The sequence below is a fragment of the Lissotriton helveticus genome, chromosome 6 (assembly GCF_964261635.1).
Source record: "Lissotriton helveticus chromosome 6, aLisHel1.1, whole genome shotgun sequence".
In the NCBI taxonomy this organism is placed as follows: Eukaryota; Metazoa; Chordata; class Amphibia; order Caudata; family Salamandridae; genus Lissotriton; species Lissotriton helveticus.
The window spans coordinates 992,994,393-993,004,519 of NC_136067.1; the positions used below are offsets into that span (position 1 = coordinate 992,994,393).

The 10,127-nt window shown below is 42.5% G+C and overlaps 1 long non-coding RNA gene across 2 annotated transcripts in view; it reads right to left on the bottom strand.

Moving 5' to 3' along the window:
• The window catches only part of LOC144761621 (uncharacterized), an 87,763-nt gene extending 78,124 nt beyond the window's left edge, over positions 1-9,639 (bottom strand). Inside the window, exon 1 of one of the 2 annotated variants that reach the window (XR_013595816.1) lies at positions 9,427-9,639. This is a non-coding gene — a long non-coding RNA (uncharacterized LOC144761621). The remainder of the gene's footprint in view (positions 1-9,426) is intronic. The other variant, XR_013595815.1, reaches the window with a different exon arrangement.
• Between the last annotated feature and the right edge of the window lie 488 nt (positions 9,640-10,127).

Sequence of the window (10,127 nt, forward strand, 5' to 3'; positions counted from 1 at the left end):
AGCTACACGCGCTGGCTCTGGGTGCAGCCAAACAGACACTCCTAGCTAGATGGGGTACAGCGGGGGTCCCGACTCATCTGGATTGGTTACATAAAATGTGGGACCTGGTGTGTATGGAAAGGCTGACGGCCGGTGCCAGAGGCAAGTTGCCGCGCTTTGATAAAACTTGGGGTGCCACAATTAAGTTTCTTTCCACCGAATATGTAGAGTTGACATGCCCAAGGTACCTGAAAGTTTTGCGCCTTACACAGGCAACTTATACAGAGGAAGGAACCAGCCTCTAAAATCACTGTGATACACCATTAGACACATAACAGGGTTAAGAACTCAGAGTGGATGTTAGATGTCCCCCTTTTTGTTTTTTCCTTTTATCTCTCTCTTTAATAACATTATTTTTGTTCAAGTTTGTTAATATTGAAGGATACGGTATTTCACCTCACTGGACTGTGGATGTAGGTGGTGGTTGTTCTCATTTAAAAAATAAAAATAAAAAGGATTTGAACCTATATATGAGCTACAAATGCATCACTTTAAGTGGGTTTCATTTTTCCTTTAGTAGTAGCTTGGCTCCAAAATTCATTGAAATAATATAAAATTAAACAAGAATTATATATATATATATATATATATATATATATATATATATATATATATGCATGGTATATATTTAAAAGAGACTCTTGGGCCTTTTAAATGCAAATAAAAACACACAGGAGGAATGATGGATTCAATTTCAACTTTGTCAGGTATCTTGCAACAACATAGGCCAAATATTTAAAGCATCAATGCTTATTTATTTTTTTAAATCAGCACGTCGAGTTCCACAACCTTTATGTTTGTCCTTCAAATATTTACATTAATCTACTTCATTATTTTGAAACTTTCAGACGGACTAGTCGCAGTTTAGGTGAATAAACATTACTGAATTCAAGGAAATTACAAAAGATACTTTAACTGAAGCACCATAGCTGAATAAACAGGAAAAATACAGACAAAAACGAGGCATAACCTGTCGACAAGAGAGAGATATTGTTATGTCCTTGTGTGGATTTCTTTGTCAGGCTGCACACAGTATTCATGATTGCAAATAAGTGTCAATTCCAATATTGTGACATGTGCCATAAGTGCAGAAGCAACCTGCACGCATTTTAAGTTTTAAAAAATTGCAAAATCTAACATTTTGCACATACAAAAATAATAATACAGATAGCAGAAATGCTGCTTTGTCCTCATGCACAATTGTGCGCTAAGAGATTATTAATCTTGTAAATAAATGCTTTCCTTTTAGCCTCGGCCCAAACTCTAGCCTTAGTCCAGCTCAATTTAGGGAGTACCTCTGATTGAGCCAGGACTCGTAGAAAAGAGACTTGCTCAGAAGCAATCCTCTCATTAAACTCCCTAACATGTTATTAACTACGAATTGTGTAAAACAAATATTCACCACATAAAAACAAGGGTTAGTGAAGCTTGCGTATGTGTTTGCTAACATGAATAACTCAAGTGGTTTTCTAAAATGGCTGCAAACGGGAAATCTTTATTGCGCATGCGTCAACTGCATCTACGCAGTATGACGAGCTGTCGGTTGGAGGGAAATTCTTGCGCATGGGCAGTAGATACTAATATGGTGTCTTGAAGACTCACATGCTTTGCGTCTGCCTGCTTGAAACTAAATGGAGTGAATTTACTACGGTTAATGCGGGGAAAGTATTAATAAGTAAAGGGGATTAGAATAGAAATGGGTGGTATACAGTGAAACCATTTATTCTTGAAAATAACATCTGTCTTTCTGACTTTATTACTAGTGCACATTTGGGCCTCTTGGGTATGTCTGGAGTGAGCCGTGTCACATGACCCTGGCGAATGGCAAGTGAAGTCAGTTCGGAAGGATCACGTGTGGTTCAAGAAGAGTGCAAGGCCACAGCTTGCCTGAAGCCTGGGAATCTGCAGTACAAGACCCGAATGAATAAAATCACATATTAAAGTTAAACAAGTGTATTGAATGTAATGTGAATGCGGGTTGGAAAATAAAGTTTGAATAAAAACTAAGGGGATGGGTTTATTAACAAAGGGCTAACTGAAAAGAGTGATATGTAAGCATGGTGTGATGATCTCCCCCCTTGCCTGACCAATCAGAGTTAGTATTTAACTATATTGAAACATTAATGGGTGGTACATGAGAAACGAAAAGGTATAATTAAGGTCATTTTAGTTAGTTAATTAGCAGAGCCCGGGATGCTGTCAGAGAAGTTAGAGAGAAGTCGATGCTGAGGCGCTGCGATCTGAGGGTGCGGTCAGAGTAGCGAGAGATACTGATGAAGCGAATGCAGAGCTTAATATCCTAAATTATTAGGATTAGAAAGAAGATTGCGGAAGAATCTCGAGGAGGAAGAGTGTGTTAGAGAGGGGTGCAACATGTCCGTCGGTGCTAGAGAGGTCATCTATCCTGTCCTGAATTCTGTCCTGAACTCTTTGTCTCATGATCTATCCCGGGAGACCCCGGCCAGCCCTTTGGCCAGGGGGTTGGTCTTCACACCATCCTAGGTAAATATACATTTTGTGAATGTGCTGGTGCTCTTTTCTCTCTGTCCTCTCCTTTCTGAGCATAAAGTCATTGCAAGTTTGAAGTATGTGTTGAAGTTAAGATTAATTGAATCTTCTCTCCTATGAGTATTGGTGAATGTGCTGTATTTTGAAGAGGTTCACGTGCAAATAATTTAAATAAAGACCAGTTTTACCAGAGTCTGTGGTTATTTACTTTAAATATACAGGTTAGAATTAAGTTATAATTCAACTTCTCCATTCTTTTACCCAGCTCCCACTGTTTTGTAGCTGTAATGTAGGAAATGTCAGATCTTATAGAAAAGGAAACTGAATTAGAGAATGTTATAGTTCCTTCCCTTAAAGCAGAGGTGAAAATTGCCTCTTTAACAGCATATGTTAAGAAGTTGATTAGAATTTTCCTGGGCTTGTTTAGCTGGATTTCTTTTGAACGGATCACGATGCACCTGTTGTATCTCCTGTGTGAGGTCTATGTTGGGGGAATTCTTTAACACTGTTTCTTTTAACAAAGATATCACAAACCCCTTGACGTCAGTGCCTTCAAGCGCTTCAGGAACATTGATAAGTTTTAAATTGTTCTTCCTTGAGTGGTTCTCTAAACGTTCAAGATCTTCCTTTAGTTTTTTTATTCTGGGCAGCTAGTTATGACATATCCGTTGTGGAGGTATGAAGTGCCTCCCTAATTTTTGGAATCTCCAGCTCCAGTGCGTTAGTTCTTATTGAAACTTCCTCCAACTTCTGTGTTAGTACCACACATGATGCTTGAATCGCAGCCTGGTTTGTCTCCGAAATAGTGAACCTATTTGCCATCTAATCCTTAAGGGAAATAGGATATCTGCCAAAGATCTGGACGAGGTCCCTGAATCAACAGACTCTGGAAGAGAATCTTGTTGGCCATCATGGTCCTCCTGAGCCGCTAACGCGGTAAACCGGTTTGAAATGCTAATTGCAGGATGAATGGCAGAAAGAAAGTTCCCAGAGCTCTCTGTCAAATCATTCTGGGGGTCGAATAACCCAGACAACAGCATGTTGCTTTGTGAGGTATATGACATTCCAAAAGACTTACGCTGGGTGCAATCCAGAGATATTTCAGAATGCAGCCTGCTAGGACTGTGAGAGTCTTCCCGAGAGCCTAGATAAAGACATTACCTTATACAATGATTTAGGTGAGGGGGTTATTTTCACTTTTAAGGTCGATGCTTTCTTGCCCCTACGCCTCACCTTTCCTGTGGCTCCGACAACAGACTCTGTGTTGACCCCTTTAATCTTAGTCTGTTTGGCAGACACTCGGGCTGCGGAGACAGGGGTTGAAGGGAGGGGGGGGGGGGGGGGGAAGAGACTCGAGTAGGCAAAATAGGCTGAGTAATATCGGTATTGGAGGAGGACTGAGCTGCCCTAGCACGCAATGTGTATCTACAAACCTTAGGTGGTGAGATACCTACATTCTGAGCTTCGCATTTCTCCATGCAGGTGGGGTCACCTCTTCCTTGCCAGACGTCTGGGTAAACAGAAAAGACTTCACTTGATAACACAAAGGCACACAACTAGAAAGAAAATCCTGAGGAAGCCCAAAAGTATCCAAACCTTCTCTCCGGGTAAATACAGCAGTCTTGTCACTCAAACCGGAGTCCAAGCGCCCTTCTTGGACATCAACCTCAACCTCTCCTTCTCTGCCGCCGCCGAACTTCAGGTTCGCATAGTCGCTCACACCGCCCCTCCCCCCCCAGGTGAGACAAAAGCCCAAGGGAGCTTCGGCCACGACCGCTTAGCTTGCAGCCGCCATGTTTCTCCCCCACAGAGGAGTTGAATAAGCTGGGGCCAGGGAACAACTGAGGTTTCCTGCGTCTTTGCGCATCATGTGGAATAACCACATGTATATGTATAGTTCATTCGAGGAGGTCGATGCTCTTATAGTTAAGATCAAGAAAGGGGGCGGGGTATAAGAAGGGGATAACAAGGGGATGGTGGTAGTAAGGAGGGCCCCTAGCCAGTGAGACTCGGAATTGAATGGATAAAGTAATGGTTTCTAAAAATACCTGTGGGACTGAGGCCAAATAGGCTCCAGCCTAATAGTAGGGAGGGTTTCCCGAGGGGGAGGGTTAACAGGGGGTTAGGGGGTGATGGGTTTGCACGGGATGGGGAGCAGTGGGCAAAAAGCAAACAAATATCCTCAATCTCACATTTATAAGTGTCTGTCTGTTTTGGGTTTTTTCCTTTGATGGAGAAACTCCCCCATTGAGTAGCGAGGTAATGTTTATCTCGTGGAATGTGAATGGGTTAAGATGCCCCCGTAGGTAAAGACTGGTGCTGAAATACTTAGAGCTATCTCCCGCCCAAATCTGTCTTATTCAGGAGACGCATTTAAGCAATGCAGAGTGCGGTATTACATTTTCCAAATACCCCTGGGTAAAATAGTTTTGCTCTTCTGAGCAGACAGTCCATTGCAAGGGGGTGGCTATTCTGATAAAACAGGGGGCAGGATGTTCTATTAAATCTATTCAAACAGATCATACAGGGAGGTGGAAAGTGGCTATTTTGGGCTTCGGTGGTTCAGAGTTAGTATGTGCTTCCTTCTATGGCCCCAATATCGACGATCCGATATATATATGTAAATTACAATCCAATCTGATAGAAATAGCCTTGCCTCTAATAGTTGGAGGCAACTTTAATGTTCTTCTTGACACCTTAAAAGACAGATCCGATCAGTCATTACATAGGGGCCCCTTGAGTCAGTCGTGCCCTGAAAAACATGTTGCACAATCTGGACCTTATAGACGTCTGGAGGGTATAGATGGGCGATACACAGGGGTTCACGTTTCATAGCAAGAAGGATGGCCACTCTTCCAGATTAGACTATGTTTTAACTGATAGGACTACCTTGGACAATATGACTCGTATTGCCCAGTGATTTATCAGACCATGCCCCTGTGCTGTTTTCCTATGTAGGAAAGTGGCATAATTTACAACCCAGATGGACACTTAAAAGGTCTATGCTGTCAGATGCCGGGATTGTGGGGGCCCTGAAATCAGCTACCCTAGACTATTTTTCTATAAATATCGGTTTGACTTCTATGGACTATGTCTGGGATCACTTTAAGGCTAACCTGAGGGGTCTGCTACATAGTCTCATCTGTTCAAAGAATAGGGCAGAGGTTCGCGAGCTACGGACTTTGGAGGGGAAAATACTTCAGTTAGAAGAGGAGTTGGTTTGGTTAAATCAAGGGAGCCCTGAAAGGTTATCTCAAGTTCAGAGGGACTTAGAAGGTGCCTGCCAGGATTATAGGGAAAAGCTTGATCAGAAGTGCAGGGAACAATGGTGGACAAAAAATATGCAGAACTTAGAGTTTTTAGAGAAGGCAGGCGCCCTATTGGCATGGAAAGCAAGAGTAGATCGGGCAAAGAATAACATCCATAAATGAATAATCAATGAAAGTGGAGAGAAGTCAAGTAACTTAGAGGCCATGCAAGACCGCCTTCTCTCTCTATTTTCGGAGTTATACAGGGAGGAGACGTGCCCAACACCGAAACCCTTCAAACTTGGTTGAGAGAGAAATCCCTGCTGACTCTAACTGATGGAAGTCGTGAGAGTTTAGATGCCCCAATTACTGAGGATGACCTTAAAGTCCAAATAAGCAAATGTAAAAATAATAAAACTGCAGGTACGGATGCACTTCCTAGTGAGGTATATAAACTCCTTCTAGCGAACTGGTCTCGATATTGGGTATTCTATTTAACTCAGTGTATAGCTCAGATGGACAGGCTCCCAGGTCGTGGAAAGAAGCAACTATCGTGCTTATCCTGAAACCTGGGAAGGATCCACTAAAAGCGGATTCATGTAGACCAATCTCCCTATTGAATGCCAATTATAAGATCTTAATGAGTATTCTCGCAGTGAGATTGGTTAAGATGGCCCGACAGCTGATAAATGTGGACCAAAAAAGGTTCAACCCGGGAGATATATCCAGCAGCAGACGCAGCAATTAATCGGTAATATTGATTTAGCTAGTGTTCGATCTGATCCCTTGGCCGTTGTGGCACTGGACGCGGCCAAGGCGTTCAATAATAGAGTCTGCTAGACAGATCTCTGGGAGGTTCTTAGGTTGATGGGCTTTGGGCCCGTCTTCATTCAGACCCTGATGAATTGCTATCAAGACGCCTCCGCAAAAATCTTGTTAAACGGCATGTTGACCTCCAGTTTTAACATCCAAAGAGGTACTAGACAGGGTTGTCCCATCCCTCCCCTGATGTTTGATATTTATATAGAGCCTCTGGCCCAAGCAATAAAATCGGATGACCTAATTCCCCCCCTTTAAGTCCCAGCAATATTGTAGTAAGTTGGCTCTCTACGCGGATGACCTATATCTACATACCAACGACCCGGGGGCGGCCTTACTAAGGGTCAAAGCTCTGTTGGATGAATTTGGTTCCCTCTCAGGTTATCTAGGCAACACCTCCAAAACAGAGGTGATAGGTTGGATCTTTGACAATTGGGAGGGTAGCACGAGCATTGAGTTCAGATACTTGGGTATCACTATTGTTAAAGATCTAGATAAAATCCCCTAGATAAATCAGAACAATACTATTAAAATTTTCCATATGGAAGAACCTCCCTGTGACAATGTTTGGCAGGGTCAATTTGGTAAAAAATGTATTTGCCTAAGTTGACATACCTTTTTAACACGATCCCTACTGATTATCCTACCCAAGTTTTGTGTAAAATTCAAAGTAAGATTGGAAGTTTCATTTGGGCAAATAAGGGCGCAAGACTGCTGTGGAAAAAGCGGAGACGTAGGCTTACTAAAGGGGGCTAGCTCTCTCAGATATTGGTTGGCACTCCGTAGCTTTTCAATTTAAAAACATCTGGATGCTACTTGTAAAACCAGAAGAGACATTCTGGGGGAGGCTACTGGGTTAAATGAGCAGGGTGGAGAAGGATTCTTGTATACATTTGGGGCACCAAGGTTCTTTAAAAAGGTTTGTCTGAAAGTTCTTAGGGCCGCCCTTAGTCTATGGTATAAGGTCAGATGTAGATGGGGGATTGGGTATTATTCGGACTTTGCCCCGATCAGGGACTCCCTGGGGACCCCACTATGTCTGAAGGACAGCCTTGCGATCCCAAATAAAAAGGGCGGGTATCACCATCTGGTCAGAACTTCTGTCCTCAGAAGGAGTACACACTTGGGAGGTCCTAAGAGCGAAGGTCGGAAGTAGTCTTTCCCGATTTAAATACTTGCAACTAGCCTCCTGGTCTATAGCAGAGAAGGGTGAAATATGAGGAGAGTGGGAGGTGGAGCAAACCTTGCAAGAAGTGCATCTTAAAAGAAAGGACGTTTCTATATGGTATAAGAGGTTCTTGGAGGCTGAGGATCTGGAAGATTCCCAGCAGCACGCAGTCTAGAATCAGTCTCCTCTGGACACCGATACTGAAAATCTATATGAACCTTCTTTGAAACTTCTCTATAAATATGTAAAGCCAGCCAGCCAGCTTAAAAGAAATAATTTCTTTGTTTTCAATAGACTTTATTATACCCCGGCAAAGATCGCTTCTCCTCCCCCAGATGCCCAAGATGCAATCTTCTCAATGCAAACGATATCCACATTTTCTATGAATGCCTTGAGCTTAGAGCTTTCTGGAAAGGTGTGAAGGATATTCTATGTGGTATTTTTAAAGTTAAAATTAAGGTCAATGTCTCCTTGGTACTGTTCGGAGACGAAGGAGCTCTTGGAAAGAATCTTCAGCTGATACACAGAGGCTGGTTGTTATATCTAGTCCTGATAGCACAGAGAGAAATTTGTCTGAAGTGTAAAGATTTGCAGCCCCCAAAGTGGGAGGACTGGTTGAAAGCTGCGCTTGCTGTGGCCCGCCTGGACCATGGGGTAGAAAGTGAGAGTGATGTGAACGTCTGACTGACCCTAGTGTCTTGGGGTAGAGATTGGAGATTAGTATAGCTCCCCCTGGCCCTCCCCGGTCCTATGATTACACCATGCCTAGATCAATGGGCTGGGTTGGTTTGGCCTAAGCGAATGCAGATACCACAGGGCGCACAGTATGGTAATGACAGTAAGAATTGTATGTAAGAACAGTATGGTAATCCACCGTAAGAATTGCAGACGCTTAATGGTGAGATGAGGACAAAAAAACGTTAACATTTTCACCATCAACTAATGGTTCATCGACCAGATGAAAGAACTTTTTGATCAGTGAAAGGTTGGTTATGAATAAGCAATCTTGATTGAGGTATAGAAATATAATAAACTTTGACTCCAGCGGTTTACTCAAAGTGTGTGTGTTTATGGGCCCAGGTGAGTATATGGCATTAAGAGTATCTCTTGCTGGATCACCTCAACTTAATGTTTTCCACCATTTAAAACATTGCACAAACTCCAATAAGCCTAGAACCGGCCCTGGAAATAATAAACGGACTGGCTTCAAAATCCACAGTTGGAAATACTTTAACACTACTGTTACAATGCAGAACAATCGGAGCTATCCGATAATAAAGTTTACATTTATTTATTTTTTAAATAAGGGAAGGAATGATGGAGGGAAGAGGGTATGGGCGTTTAGAGTTGGCCATTCACACACGTTAAGTCTTGCTCATTTCGCACCTTTACTGCAAGGTCACGGCTGGACAGACCAAAAACAAACAGCATTTATAAATGACACCCAGACCACCGAATACTCCTTTCGTAACCGAGTTTCCCAGGATTTTAAAAGCGACGTCATTTTTAAGGATACAACTCCCAACAAACGGTAAAGTGACGTCGTCACCACCTCCCTTTTATTAAGGCTCCTCGCAGCTCCATAAGCAGCATCACTAGCTACAACAAGTTATCTGACTGGGGTGGGTAGGGGGGATAAATTACCTGTAAGGGCGAAGAATGAGCAGCAGAGCTCTGCTGCGGTACCTTTGTGACTGCCAGTACCTGATCCTCGCGCGACTTCTTCCTAGACATCACGTTACTGACGATACCGCAAAAACCTATACTTCCAACAAAGCAAGTACATTAAGTGACAGCAGCACAGACTCACTACCGACTCGGCGCGAGAGCCCAACCCCCGCCCAAAAACTATAAAAAAAACGCGCCAACGTGAACTTGTTGCAGACCAGCACTGTAGATAGCAGAGCGTATCGATGGGCGATGCGCTGCTTCTATGCAATATTTGTATGTGATTGTTTTGAAGTGTATCCATGTCAAACTTGACGTTTTAAACTGGAGTCTTTTGATTTCTCATCCCGAAAAATAAGAGCAAGTTTCAGGCATCCTAAACGTCCGAAATTTCAATGCAAATTAATGAGAATGTCTCCACATTTCTCACACGAGCTTTGAAGTGATGTTTATGATTATTGAGCATTAATTGTTTTTTCATGTTTATTTATAATGATTGACGCAGGGGTTTATAATTAAAAGCGCATTACCATTTGCAAGATATGAGAAATATAATGTGTAGTTGAAGATGTTATGTCGAGGGAAATGTGCTTTTGCTAACATTAGTCAAGGTAGGCTTGAATTACAATTATTGTTACTTCCTTATTCTATATAACGAATTGCAAGCTTTACACTAA